At 44.1% G+C, this 13,386-nt stretch overlaps 1 protein-coding gene across 9 annotated transcripts in view; it reads right to left on the bottom strand.

Moving 5' to 3' along the window:
- Positions 1 to 3,536: 3,536 nt before the first annotated feature.
- Positions 3,537 to 13,386, bottom strand: part of LOC139060153 (phosphatidylinositol-binding clathrin assembly protein LAP-like) — a 41,497-nt gene continuing 31,647 nt past the window's right edge. For 8 of the 9 annotated variants that reach the window (XM_070539064.1, XM_070539066.1, XM_070539069.1 and 5 more), the window contains one exon: positions 3,537 to 3,858. The gene's annotated coding sequence lies outside the window, so the exon portion shown is untranslated. Of the gene's footprint in view, positions 3,859 to 4,598; positions 4,616 to 13,386 lie in introns of all 9 variants that reach the window. The other variant, XM_070539065.1, reaches the window with a different exon arrangement.

The raw sequence follows: 13,386 nt of genomic DNA, 5'->3' as shown, positions 1-13,386 counted from the left end.
TATACCAAGCTATGCTTCATAATATGATGGTGTAACTTGTGTATGTCATTAGAGCAGGTGATTCAATATTTTTAATGAAGGAACATAGTATGTGTACAATAAATATTTAATTAGTATGTAATTACGACAGGTGTCCATAAAATGCACAGAGTCATTCTCATTCCACCTTGCTTTCTATGGACTCTCCAGCACCTTCACATAAAATTATGTAAATTTGACACATTTATGAAGTTTATTGTAATTTGTGGCTGAACGGACTAACACTACTTCGCCTTTCTGGCGAAACTGCAGCCTCTTTTTTTTTTACAGCGAAGCTGTTAGCTGCTTGTAGGTCAGTTTTTTCGCGTCTGCATCCGTGGGAAAAAATGTGGGCCGATCTCGGAGGTAGTGCAATACCGGGCCAACCCACAGCCGAGGTGAGGCAGGCTTCAAGCACTCAGAAAAGTGAGGCAAGAAGTGCATACATTCTTTGGAATCGCCTATACAACATACAAACAGCATTCATTTCAAATAACAAGCACACAACGCTCCCTGCATATGTTTCCTGATAAAGACTAGTGTTGCACACGCTGCCCTGGCCCTGCAATGTGGGGAGTGAAGCCATTGCCGTTTCGTATATAAAAGAACCAGCCTAGCAACTTACGTCGTTGTTGCAACACCGCTATGGGTAGGCAGTACGTACTTGGGACTCCCGAGGAGCAACGTGAATACGAGTAGAGCCAAAGGGAAAAAGAAACGGCAATATGACCAGTGGCGGCGTGCTGTCATAATTGACAGCACGAGTACTGCGGGTCCGGGCATAAGTGCTGAGCATGACTGCTATCGATTCTGATTTCGAGTGAATCCGGCTTGGCCTCATTTCGATCATTGAGGGAATTATACATATTTATGACCTCTGCATGCAAGTGACAATGTTTCCATTTTTAATAAATGCTGTAGACTATTAGATTTTTTTTTTTTTCATGAGCCTCTAGCATTGCCTAGTGAATAGAGAAGCAATACCGAGACATATCGTTGACGTACATTCCACATGCCGTTGATATAAGATTTTGCCAGAGGGGTCACTGAATCCTGCAAGTTTTTTTCAGGGTCAGCAAAGAATGTAAAGCAATTTCAAGTGAGGTGAACATACAGCAACATATTTTCGAGAAATAGGCTACTCATGGTTTTAGGAATAATTGTTAGTTGGCTAGTTACTTCTCTTTAAAAAATATAATAAACTTTGTCCTGTGTATACAGGGTGTCCCAACTATCATGCAAGATTTTAAAATATGCAAATGCCATGTGGGTGGACAGAACCAAGGTAACATTGTTTTACGTTGCTTGGAGATACTTGAAGATTTTTTACATTCCACTCCTAACTACAGTATTAGCCTAAATTAATCAACTTCTCAGATATAATTACATGAAAAGTGTCAATGAGAAAATTGTAGAGCAACATGAAAAACTCCCCATACAGCTTTCTGTTGCTCAAAACATGCTACATAAAAGTGCTTTTCCAAACTTAAAAGCAGCCCACAAATACGCAAAGTTGCTGTGCAACTGATCGCTCGAGGCATTTTGCATGTATTCGCAGGCTTCTTTCATGCTCAGAAAAGCACGTTTAACTAGCACATACTGAGGAACAGTAAGCTGTACCAGGAGATTTTCATGTTAACTGCTCTATATTTTTCTCATTGACACTTTTCATAAGTTTGCACTTATGATGTAGTGTGTTGCATTCAGTGAAGGAAAAAAGTGTTACAGCGTCATGTTTTAAAGAGATGCAAACTTGACAAGACTGGCAAAATAATAAACTACTCTGCCAAAACAAGACAACAAATTCATATATAGGCTGCCTAAAAAATTCTTATTAAATGGCTGGAAATTATTGAGCAGAAGTGGTATGCAGCTTACGTTTGCTCGGTAACTGGTGTCCTTGTGCAACTACTTCAGCTTTATACTGTGTTAGAATAATTTGAAAGGCCTCGCTTGCATTGGTCACTGTTCCTCCAGACTCCAACAAATCGCATCCTTTGTATCTGAACAGAAATGAATATTCGTCCTTTCGAACAGCAAATTCTCAGAGTAGCGATGACTGTACAATTTTGAGAAATTTGAATATTTGCACAGCCCTAGTTTTAGTAAGGGGGCTTCCTCTCTCTCCAGCGCAAGACCTGATGACCAGCAAATTGCAAGCAGGCAGCCATGCAATACGTATGGTAAAGAATGATGAGAGAGTTTCAGAACACAGGGCTATGGAGGTGTACTGCAGTGGTTGGCTACAAATTTTGACCATCTATGTAACGCGCAGTACATAAGCATTTCTGCCTCTAACGAAATATGGTCACTGTGGCAAGGAATTGAATCCCCAACTTTCTGCTTGCCAGCAGAAAATGCTATACCCACTGAGCTTCAATAGTGTGCTAGAAACACTTTTTTTCAGGTGCACAGAAATTTGCATGTAGCAAAGAAACTTAAATACCACTGCACTTTAGAATTCCTTCTACAAATGATTGCAGCCATCAAGGATAATTATCTTCAATCACACAGGAAATACCCAGGCTTCATTAAGCAATTCATTAAATATCTGCCAGAGTGTAGTGCATACAGTAGCCAATACGAAAAGCGGATGAAGGAATCCACCCCTTGACACAACTTTGGTGTTCAACAGCTCGAGTCTTTATTAGGCACTCAAAAGTTCTATGCTATTAACAAAACAGCTAGGCATGAATGTTGGCAGCCTGCCCACAACAATGCACTCTCATTAAGGAGACACTATACGCAAACATTGAATCAACCTAAAATCACAGAATACATTATAGTAACTTCACATTTGTTTCATGCCAAGAGATTCAGTTGCACAGAAAATTGTAAATAAAGTGGTCACGGACTGCATTTTTCATGATCAAACAGGTCATTCACAATCATTGTCTGGTCAAATGGATTGCCTGCATAGTTGCACCAGTGAGTCCAGGAGTCATTCTCCATCCGGTACTACTGCCTGCTTCAAGTGAATCATGCATAGTGGTTGTGCAACCTGCTTGTAGAAACTGCCAATAGAACAGCATGAAGCAATAGCATCAACGAGTTCTCTAGCAAGTCCAAATCAGCCTGGACAAACTACATTTTTCACATTTAAAGGCATCGCAATGAACCTTGTTTTTTAGTACCAATAATCTACTACCATTCAGCAGTTTAAAATGGAACACGTTGCAGGATCTGGTACTGGTTGTTCAAAGCGGCAGCACTAATCCAGTATTTCGCTTACATTTGATGTCACTCGAAAAAGCTGGTTTAAGGAAAGGACTCCTTTGTGCCCCTTGGAACACTGATTGTTTAATGAAACGCTGATCAATTGATGCAATAAAATTTCAACTCCCAAACTTCCAATTTTAGTTTGACTCAATATTTGCCTTTGGTATCCCTTTAAGACACTTGTGACCCTCTCGTGTGCTGTGAGAGGGGGCGGTGCTGACTGCGGAGGCAAATTTCTCGTTCCAGTGCACGCCGTGGATGAGAAGTGCATGGCAACCAAGGAAGGAAGAGCCTGGTGCTGTAATAAGGCAACAAATTTATTTTGGCATGCTCCACAAGTACATCACAGCAGGGGGGGTGGCCTAGCTTGCTAAACAGCCGGAGGGGAGGACTCCTAAAGCTGGGCTGCTCCACGGGTCCAGGGAGAGCAACACTGTGGAATGTGTCATCTCTGGCCAGCACGGGGGGCATGTGCAGAAACAAAAATGTACAGCATGCACAAACACTCCGCAGCCTCCTGCGCAAACACGCGCCCTCTCTCACACATAAATAACCTCTGGGGGGAGGGAATACTGCGGGGACTAGCCGTCTGTCGCTCCTCTCGGGCCGGGGGGTCCGCACCTGCGTACAGTGCAAGCATACAACTTGGTCAGGCTTTTATTTCACAGGTTGCAGAGCATTCGCTTATCATGAATAAATGAAACGTTGACAGGAGATGCCAAAGACAGATTGACCTTGATTAGTGGTGTTTAACGACACAAAGCAACACTGGAGCTATCAGAGACTGAAATGGAAAGCTCTTAATTCTTATCACTTGTTTTTCTTTTGATGTACCTCTAAATCTAAGTACACAAGTGTTTTTACATTTTGCTGTTGCTGAAATGCAGCTGCAAGTGGACAAGAATCGAATCTGTGACCTTCTGCTCAGCAGCAGAATGTCATAGCAGCGTGTGCCAATGAACTTAATGGTGCAATCTGGTTGCCCATTTGCAAAGAACTGCTTATGATTGCGCAAAAGACAAGCACCTTCATGAACATGCGTAGTAATGTCAGGGGCCACAGTGTAAAGGCATTCAGTGCAATGCAGAGTAAGCTTCTGCAATTCTGTCATAAATGTTCACAAAACTTTCATATGACTGGGGCAAAACTCAATGATGACATTATAATACAAAAACTAATATGGAATATTTCATCTGCCCAATAGATAATATCACGAGGATAGCAAATACCATTGTCTAACAGAGCGACACTCAAACAACAATCAACAGTGGCGTGTTTTAGCAAAATAAGTGAAAACTTCAATCCACAAAGCAACTGTAGTCAGACAGCCTTACCATTGCTGCCTTAAAGGCATGGCTTACCTGTAAGGTTTACTGCTCTGCAAAGGTTTGCAACAGAAAGAAAGGAAGGAAACTGAAGGGTTCTATGCACAGGAGATAATATATTATGCTGCACCTCCAATAAAACCATATATTTTAAAGGAGTACTGCAAACAACATTTATCTTGTTTTGTTGTTGGATAGCTTAAAAGTGAGGCTTTGATTCCCCAATTACGCAGTAAACTATGAATTGTACCGATTGCCGGCTGTTGACCAGAGATCAATGCGCTATGAAAACGGGGGCTTGAGGTGATGTTACATCAGTGGCACATGGGTCAGTGCAGTGGCAACTACTGTACTGTGAGCATTTCACAGGAAGATTAGATAAGAGAAGGTGAGAAGGGTGCTATGGATTCCTAGAGAAGTGACAGCAGAGGACCAAGCTTGCCCTCTGTATGCAGGAAGTGCAGAGTGGAACGATGCACCATGTGCACAGCTTTCAATGACACAGCCATTGTGTGGCTTCCAGCTACTGCAGGAGTTATTGCTACTGCATTAGTGTTAGCAAGGATGACTGATCTATACCAGGGGTTTGTGATACCACATGGCCACTATCTCCAATTTTCATGATGTAAAGATAAGCTGTTGTCAACTCACTCTATGCTACAAAACTGCACTGGTTTCGCTATGCATACTGAACTGACCGAATTAAATGATTCCATTTTTATCTGTTGCACATTTCAGGAATTCTGGAACCATACTATCATTACAGAGTGGGAAGCTATCTGCAGACCTGCCAAACCTAGATTTTGAGAAACACTACGATGGAAAGCAAAAAATACTGAAAGTCATTCCAAAATAATAAAGATTACTTGAATACTGTATTTTTGCACGTGTAACCCACACCAAGAATGAAAGAAAATGCAACAGTAGTGCGGGAGCACAGGTTATATGCAGATTTCACCTTGAGGTATGGCTTCACGTCGTATCTTCAGCAGCTGGCTGAAAATATGACGTGGAAGAGTCGTTCAAAACCTTGACAGAAGAACCAGATGTCGACAAATCTAAGCTGGTTCTTAACTTGCAAAAAAGGAAAGATTCATTTCTAGAGACGGCATATCTTCAATGTGCTGTTACTAAGACTTTCTTGCAAAGATGCAAGCTCAACATGTCTTACACCTTTCACAGCACAGGTGCGTCTTCTACTTCCGCCACAGTTGCACAGTGCAGCACGGTTGCAAAGGCAAGGCGACTCGAGATGGATGGTGCCTTCTTGTGTGCTGTGTTCTTGTGCATCTTGCACACATTGGAGGGAGGCAGCACGGAGGGATTTGCTTAACGCTGCTACTGCTCTTCATCATGGCAGCATTCCGACAGCGAGTGTCCGCAGTCATCAAGTGCATGTTTGCCAGTGCATGCGCGACACCAATTTAGTGAACGAATGCTTGCACGAGTTTAAACAGCCAATAAATGTATAACCTTAATCCATGTAGCTGTGTAACAATTTGCTATCGAAATCAATGCTTCATTTTTTGGAGTGAAATTACAACTTTTTCACAGTGTGTTGGTCGCATGCAGTTATTTTTGTGGTGATGTGATTGGTGGTGCAGCTTAGTATGCACGAAAAAAACTTATATTAGTTCAGACTATCTTGAAAATTATGAATACTGAAATTAGAGCTAAAGCAATTATTAAATATTTGTACAAGCCTAAATGAAATAGAAAATTTTGTACTAAAATAAAAGAAGAAAAAAAATCACTTTTAGATAACCAGCAAATCTTAGGGGCCTTACGTTTCGGGTAAAACTCAATAATTCTCAATTTTACACACCGAACAAAATTTACGAAGACCATGCTAAACCCGATTTGTTCATGAAGTTTGCTATTTCGTAAGAAAGTATAAATTTGTCCCAAAGCTAATGAATCCCGCCTACCTTTTGTGAGCAAGTGGACAGGATATATTAGAAATATTAGTATATGGCTATGGTATGTGCCTCCTTTTCTCTTAAAACCAAGTGATAACTGGCACACATAAAAATATATATTCGGAGCCTGGTAGCGTTGAGTGGTGAAAGCTTGTTGGCATTTTAGTGGCACACAATGGCACACTGCATTGCATTTTTTGTATGTTGCATACATATAAATGGCAGTAATGCACCAGCAAGCGAATTAATGCAGCAATGATTTTGCTTTCCATAGAAAATGACAGCTGTGATGAGAGAATGTTTACCTAACTACATTACTTTCAAAGAAGCATGGGAAATTCATCTAGTTGGTACTTAATTTTGTTGCAAGAGCATATATGTAATGGGAACCAGTAAAGCAGGACTACAACAGACAAAGAGGACAGGCTCGACAGGTCTGAACAAAATGCCTAAAATGCATACGATATTGATAATATACGTCAGCAAGGGCTCATAAGACAAGGTAAAGCATCTCACCTACAGCGAAGAGGACGCCTGCGTGCAATACTTATCGTACGTTTTCCATTGTTAAATAAGTGCAGAGAAATAAGTAGGGATTGCAACACCTGTCTCGATTTGTCGTTTTTATTAATGCCGATGCTTAGAAGTATAAATCCAAGGAAATCTAAGCATTTCTAATGAGTTGTGGATGCAAAAGTGTGAATGACCAATTGAACCCCACTGAGTGGTTCGAGTTAACTACTCACGGGCAAGCAAGCGCGTTGAGACACTTGCCAAACACCTCCTAGACAGTGCAAGGCCAATGCACTTCGATCTGTGACATTATGCTACCTTACCCAACTGCCATAAAATTTAATACGGTTGCTCCCGAGTAAGCCGCGGTGATTTCGACGTCACCACTTTCGTCACACCGAACTTGGCAAGGAAAATATCGGCCCAAGTAGCGCGGTGCCATAAAAAGAGTGCACAGGCTTGCATTCTAGGAAGCACTGGCTGAGTACAGTGGACAAGACACCATTTCCGAGTGCGGGGTCACAGGTGCAAACACCACCACTGTCAATGTTTTTCCTTTCGAATGTATTCCGTTTTTTTAAACATGACTTTCTTTATAGTGATTACTGAGCCAAAGTTAGTTCACAGGTGAGAGCTTGCACAGACAAGGAACATGTGGATAACACAGGCTTTTGAGAGCGAGGGTGACGTGGCTTCGCAGCAATGCCCTCTCCCCTCGTACAACAACTGGCGTACCAGCAGATGTTCCCTTTCCCCGGTCTGCACCGCTGAGGCACGCACAAGACGTGGCATTGCAGCCAATGGAAATTTAAATGCCGTTTTGCTGCTACAGGCATGAGCTTTTTCGCTCAATGGGCCATTTAATGCTTTCGCATGAATAGTAATAACACCTGACAATGAGGATTTGTAAAGATGAATTCGTCACGTGATTTGCAACTTTTTGCCATTACAAGTTCCAGTGAAGGATTTTGCTTCTTTAAATAAAATGTTTGTGTCCAAAAGAACACCACTGTGTGTTAAATGTTTGTAAAGGTTGCCAGAAAAATCCTGGACTTAAGGTAGCCAAACAATAAAACCCTCAATTTTTCAACATAGTTAAGGGAAGGAAGAAGTGTACGTATATTCACAGGGCTTTTAATGGTGGAGCCAACATGCGTAGAGCAGTGAAAAATCAACTCTTCTTTGTCATCTCCAAAGCCACCATCAATGTCCTCTTCCCACATTTAAAAGCGAAATGTCCTATCTTGAACGGTTTGGCAGATGACGCATTGTGGTCCTTGTGTGAATGTCCGAGATTTTCCTTATATTTGCTGCTTTTTCAGTGACTAGACTGGCGCTTGTCCTACGTCGCTCTCCCACTCGTGATTGTCCTAGTTGGCACTGTTCTTTCCTAGTTCAATTACAGAGTGTACCAAAGCCCCCCAGTGGAAAAAGCACCTTATTGGTGCGGCTCATCTGTCTGAGAAAGTAAAGTTTGAGGCGGCTGACGTGGATGATGTCAGAGAGAGGTGAAGGCACAGTGGCATTCAGTGGAGACACTTCGTATGTGACAGGGGTCACCTGGAAGAGGATGCGGTAAGGGCCATAGTATCGCGGGAGGAGTTTTTCCGAAAGACCAACACGGCAAGTTGGAGACCAAGCTAGCACAAGAGCACCTGGTTTGCATACCGCATCCGCATCGTGATGGCACTGGTCATAGAGGCACTTATGGCGTGTCTGAAGCAGACAGACGAATGCAGGCAATCTGGTGTGCTTGAGTTGCTGTGGCTATGGCATCCTGAGTGTACTCTGTTGGCGAGTTGAGTGTGGTCGAATAGGAGATAAAACTGAGTAGCCAGTCGTGTCGTGGCACGAGGAATTGTAAGCGAATGTGACAAATAGAGCAGTGTCGCAGTCACGATAATTGGAGGAAACATACATTGCAAGCATGTCAGTTAATGTGTGGTTCAAGCGTTTGGCAAGACCATTAGTTTGAGGATGGTAAGCGGTACTAAGCTTGTGTTAAGTAGCACATTATTGAAGTAAGTCAATGACTTTGGCAAGAAAGTATCTTCCGCGATCGGTGAGAAGTTGACAAGGTGCACTGTGGCGCAAGATATCATGAAGCAACAAGTCATCATCTGCAACGCAACTGGTTGTTAGGGCTCTAGCAATGGCATAGCAAGTTGTATAGTCAGTAGTAAGGGCAATCCACATATTTACATTGTTTGATATAGTGAATTGTCCGAGAAGATCAACGCCAACCCAATAAAAGGGGTCCGCCCGTAATCCAAAGGCTGAAGCAGACCAGCAGGATACACAGCTTGTCTTTTCCAGCGCTGAGACGAATCACACGTGCCAACATAGTGCCAGATGGAGCGGCTGAGATGGGGCCAGATGGGGCCGTTGCTTAATTCGGTCATAAGTCCGAGAGACACCAAGGTGTCCAGAGGTGGAAACATCGTGCAGTTTCTGGAGTACAGTCTGTCGAAGATGGGACTGAATGACGGTTAGGGGCTCGGGCACATAGGGCTGCATGTTGTGGCGATAGAGGGTGTCATTCTGTAGCACGAACATGTGAAGGGATGGGTCAGACGGATCAGAGAGCAGGCATTCGATAAGCTGCCGTAATGATTTATTGTGTTGTCGGCCAGCACAAACATCTTTCAGAAAGAGTGAAAAAACGCAGATCGGTGAGGCATCCACTAAAGCATCCTGTACATTGACGGAATGACGAGACAGGCAGTAGGTGTCCCTGATGTAGATGACCCGACTTGTAGACCACAGTGTACATGTATTCCTGCAGCCGTAGGGCCCAGCAACCGGGGCATCCGTGGGATTCTTGAGGGAAGAAAGCCAACAAAGGGTGTGGTGATCAGTTGCAACTGTAAATGGTCGGCCATATATGCAGGGTCGGAACTTGCCCACTGCGAAAATGAGGACGAGACACTCGCGCTGGGTTATCAACTGCGTTCAGCTGGAGAGGAGGCGGCTGGCACAAGCGATAATGCGGTTGTGCCCACACTGGCACTGAGCTATAATTGTGCCAATGCCGCCGTAGCCACTGGCATCAGTGTGGATTTCTGTCGGAGCAGAGGCATCAAAATGGGCAAGAACAGGAGGCGTGGCGAGTAGCGTGATGAGGTGCAAGAAAGCAGACGCTTGTTTAGAGCCCCAGCAAAAAGGAAAGTCTTTCTCGAGGCGAGTCAGGGGACGGGCAACAGGGGCGAAATTTTCCACAAACCCGTGAAAGTAAGAGCAAAGGCCAATATAGCTTCGAACATCTTTGGCACAGGTTGGTAAAAGGAAATTCTGCACAGCACAAACTTTAGTGGGGTCGGGGCGAATGCCTGACAAATCGACAAGATGTACGAGCATGGTTATTTGGCGGTGACCAAAGTGGCATTTGGGCTAGGTGAGCTGCAGGCCAGCGGTGCGAAAAACAGAAAGAACAGATAAAGGTTATCAAGATGTGTTGCAGAAGTTGAAGAGAATACGATGACGTCATCCAAGTAGCAGAAACAGATGAATTATTTTAAGCCACGCGAGAGCATGTCCATCATCCATTCAAAGCTCGCCCAGGCATTGCACAAGCCAAAAGGCTTGTGCAGTGAACTTATATAGGCTGTCTGGTGTGACGAATGCAGTCTTTTCACGGTCCATTTAATTCACGACAATTTTCCAATATTTAGAGGCAAGGTCTATTGATGAAAAATAAGTGGCACCGCGGAGACAATCCAGAGCATCGTCAATGCGTGGAAGTGGATATACATCTTTCTTGATCATGTTCAGATGACACTCAACACAGAATCGCCAGCTGTTATCCTTTTTGACGAGAACAACAGGGGAAGCTCACGGGGCTGGAACTTGCCCACGCTGGTCACTTTCTCTGCTGCACAAGTTGCTGCAGGGGCGAAATTTCATTTCACATATCCCTGCCACGTTTCCTTATGGAGACCACGATGGGATATGTTCATAGTTGAAAAAATTTCATTCAGAACCACTTGACTATTCTTTGTGGACTGCATGGCTCGAGCGACAAGGATGTTCACAGTGAATGGGTTGACTTTGATTGCCATCCACCCACAGAGCGCTCCATCCTCCCGTGATGTTCCCACAGCTTACAGTTTCACAGCGAGGCCGTACTCACTCTCTCGCGTTTGTACAGTCTACGCTCATTACAACGGACTCGCACACAACAGACCTTCGCATATAACAGACCACATTCAACCTTAGTTTGCTCTACCTATTTTATTAATGCAACGGAGTTTGCTTTTAACGGACTGCGCTACAACGCACTATCGGCCACAGTGGATGAAATTAGCGGCAATTTTTCTCAAAATCAAGCGTATAAAACTGACTTGCTGCGACGACATGGGCTGACAACCGACTTGCGAGGGTCAGCTGACGATCACAACTCAATATTGTGCGTGCGAGAGAGGGAGGAAGGCGGGGCAGAAGTGCGCCGTCTTCTTTTGTGCACGAGGCACGGGGACAGGCGAGAGAAGGGGGTTCTACTCCAGCGGCTGCTGCTTACGGTGCGGATGCCATATTTTGAAAGCGATCTGCGATGTGGACAAAGTGCGCCCAGTAGTGGTAGCTTCGTATGCGCTGTGCTTTCGACGTTTAGTTCAAACTAATGTTGAAGCAAGAGACAGCACAAAGGTCAATTATCTTGCTGCTGCTACCTTGCTTCTTCACTCCAACGTTCTGACAGCAACTTTCTACGGTTATTCAGCGAGATGTGTTCATGTTTACCTGGTCTTGCACGACATCGTGCTTGTTAAATTAGTTGGTAGGCGAATGTTTACAACTTTATACAGCCGATAAAACTACTACCCTACAAATTTGCTATCGCAATCGATGCTTCGCCTCTCAGGTGAAACTGTGACTTTGTTTTTTACTTTCGACGTTCGTCACTCACACTCTGCAATATCGCAAATAAAGTTTCGGAGTGAGGCTATTATGAGTGAGGATATTACAGTCTTCTGATAAAACTGACTTTTGACGGATTATCAGGGTCTGTTGTAACAAGAGTCGACTGCATATATGAAAATGCCGCTGCAATATCTGCATTTGAGAACACCGAGCAGTTCACCCACACATTGAAGATCAGCAATAATAAAATTCGCCATGTTGCTTTGCGTAGTCGTTGGCACTGGCCGTTGCATCATTGCTATAAAAAAAAATTGCTTTTTTATTATCACAATGGTTGAAGTACATTCCTACAGTGTAGAATCAGCTTTCGTCTGCCTTGCCTGCAGACCTGACGGCGTTAGCATCACTGTATCGGGGCGGCTACGGCTGCTGTTCATCAGACTTCCCGCAGGCTGACATCGGGAAACTCGGCGAATCGTTCTCTGTGGGTGGATGGGGTTGGCAACACGGCACCCCAATTTTCGTCTGCGCGTTCCAGTGATTGAAGTGCCAGCGGCTTCTTTCTTTGGTTGCAGACGCAGGTATTGTCTGTCAGAGCAATGCAGGCTGACAGGCCCAATAGGCCGTTGGCAGTGGCGGGTGGCCCATCTCATTCGTCGGCGCTTCCCGCTGGTAGACATGCTTTAAAGTTGTTATCCAACGACTTTTCTTGCCAAACTTATTCTGTGAATGGAACTTTTGTGCTGAACCATGCATTGCGAGAGCTTTGGTCTAAGTGTGCAGATTGCAATACTGGCAAAATGGCTGCCCAAGTGTTTTGTTTTCGAATTCCGACGCGGCAAGCAGACGACGCGAGTCACACTCTGCCAATGAGATGCCTCCGTGCACTCACGTGTGTGTGTGCCCAACAGCGAATAGCATCGTGTATTTTGCCTTTATTTTTGTTGCCTTTCTGCAACCAATGAGAGAAACGAAGCAGCAGCAGTGGGATTTTGAAAATGAAGAAATGCTCTTGCAAGCGAGACTAAGAGCATGGCTACAGTGCTCATGAAATAACAGCTCTGCGTCGCAAAACTGCAGTTTTGCCATTGCATTCCATGCGAGTCGAGCATGCACGTGCTCTTTGAAATGCTATTACGAATAAATTACCACTTCCTGGAGTGTGAAAATTGGCAGACCAAAGAATGCTCGCCCAAACCTAAAATGCCATTTTTAGAAGATTGACCGTTACACCATTTTCCAGTCCCAAAGACCTGTCTCCCCCTTAATGGCAATTTTTCAGTGCTTAAAAAGTATTGCTTTCCAGTTTTCTTCCAGAAAACAGAAGGGATTTTTCTTCTTAATGACAGGCAGTTTCTGGGGGGATCGTCAACTTGATAATGTCAATATGTGTAGCAGACAAAAGCGGGGAACACGCATCATGTCACTCGGCACCACTTTGCGCAGTCATCGGTGCCAACAGTAAAGGGTTCTCAAATCGGGAGGCCAACGGCAGCGTCGCACGACACAGCTCCGATTAGGAGCTAACAGGCGAG

This window comes from Dermacentor albipictus, chromosome 5 (assembly GCF_038994185.2).
Source record: "Dermacentor albipictus isolate Rhodes 1998 colony chromosome 5, USDA_Dalb.pri_finalv2, whole genome shotgun sequence".
NCBI lineage: Eukaryota > Metazoa > Arthropoda > Arachnida > Ixodida > Ixodidae > Dermacentor > Dermacentor albipictus.
This window is presented reverse-complemented; position numbering and strand designations above follow the sequence as displayed.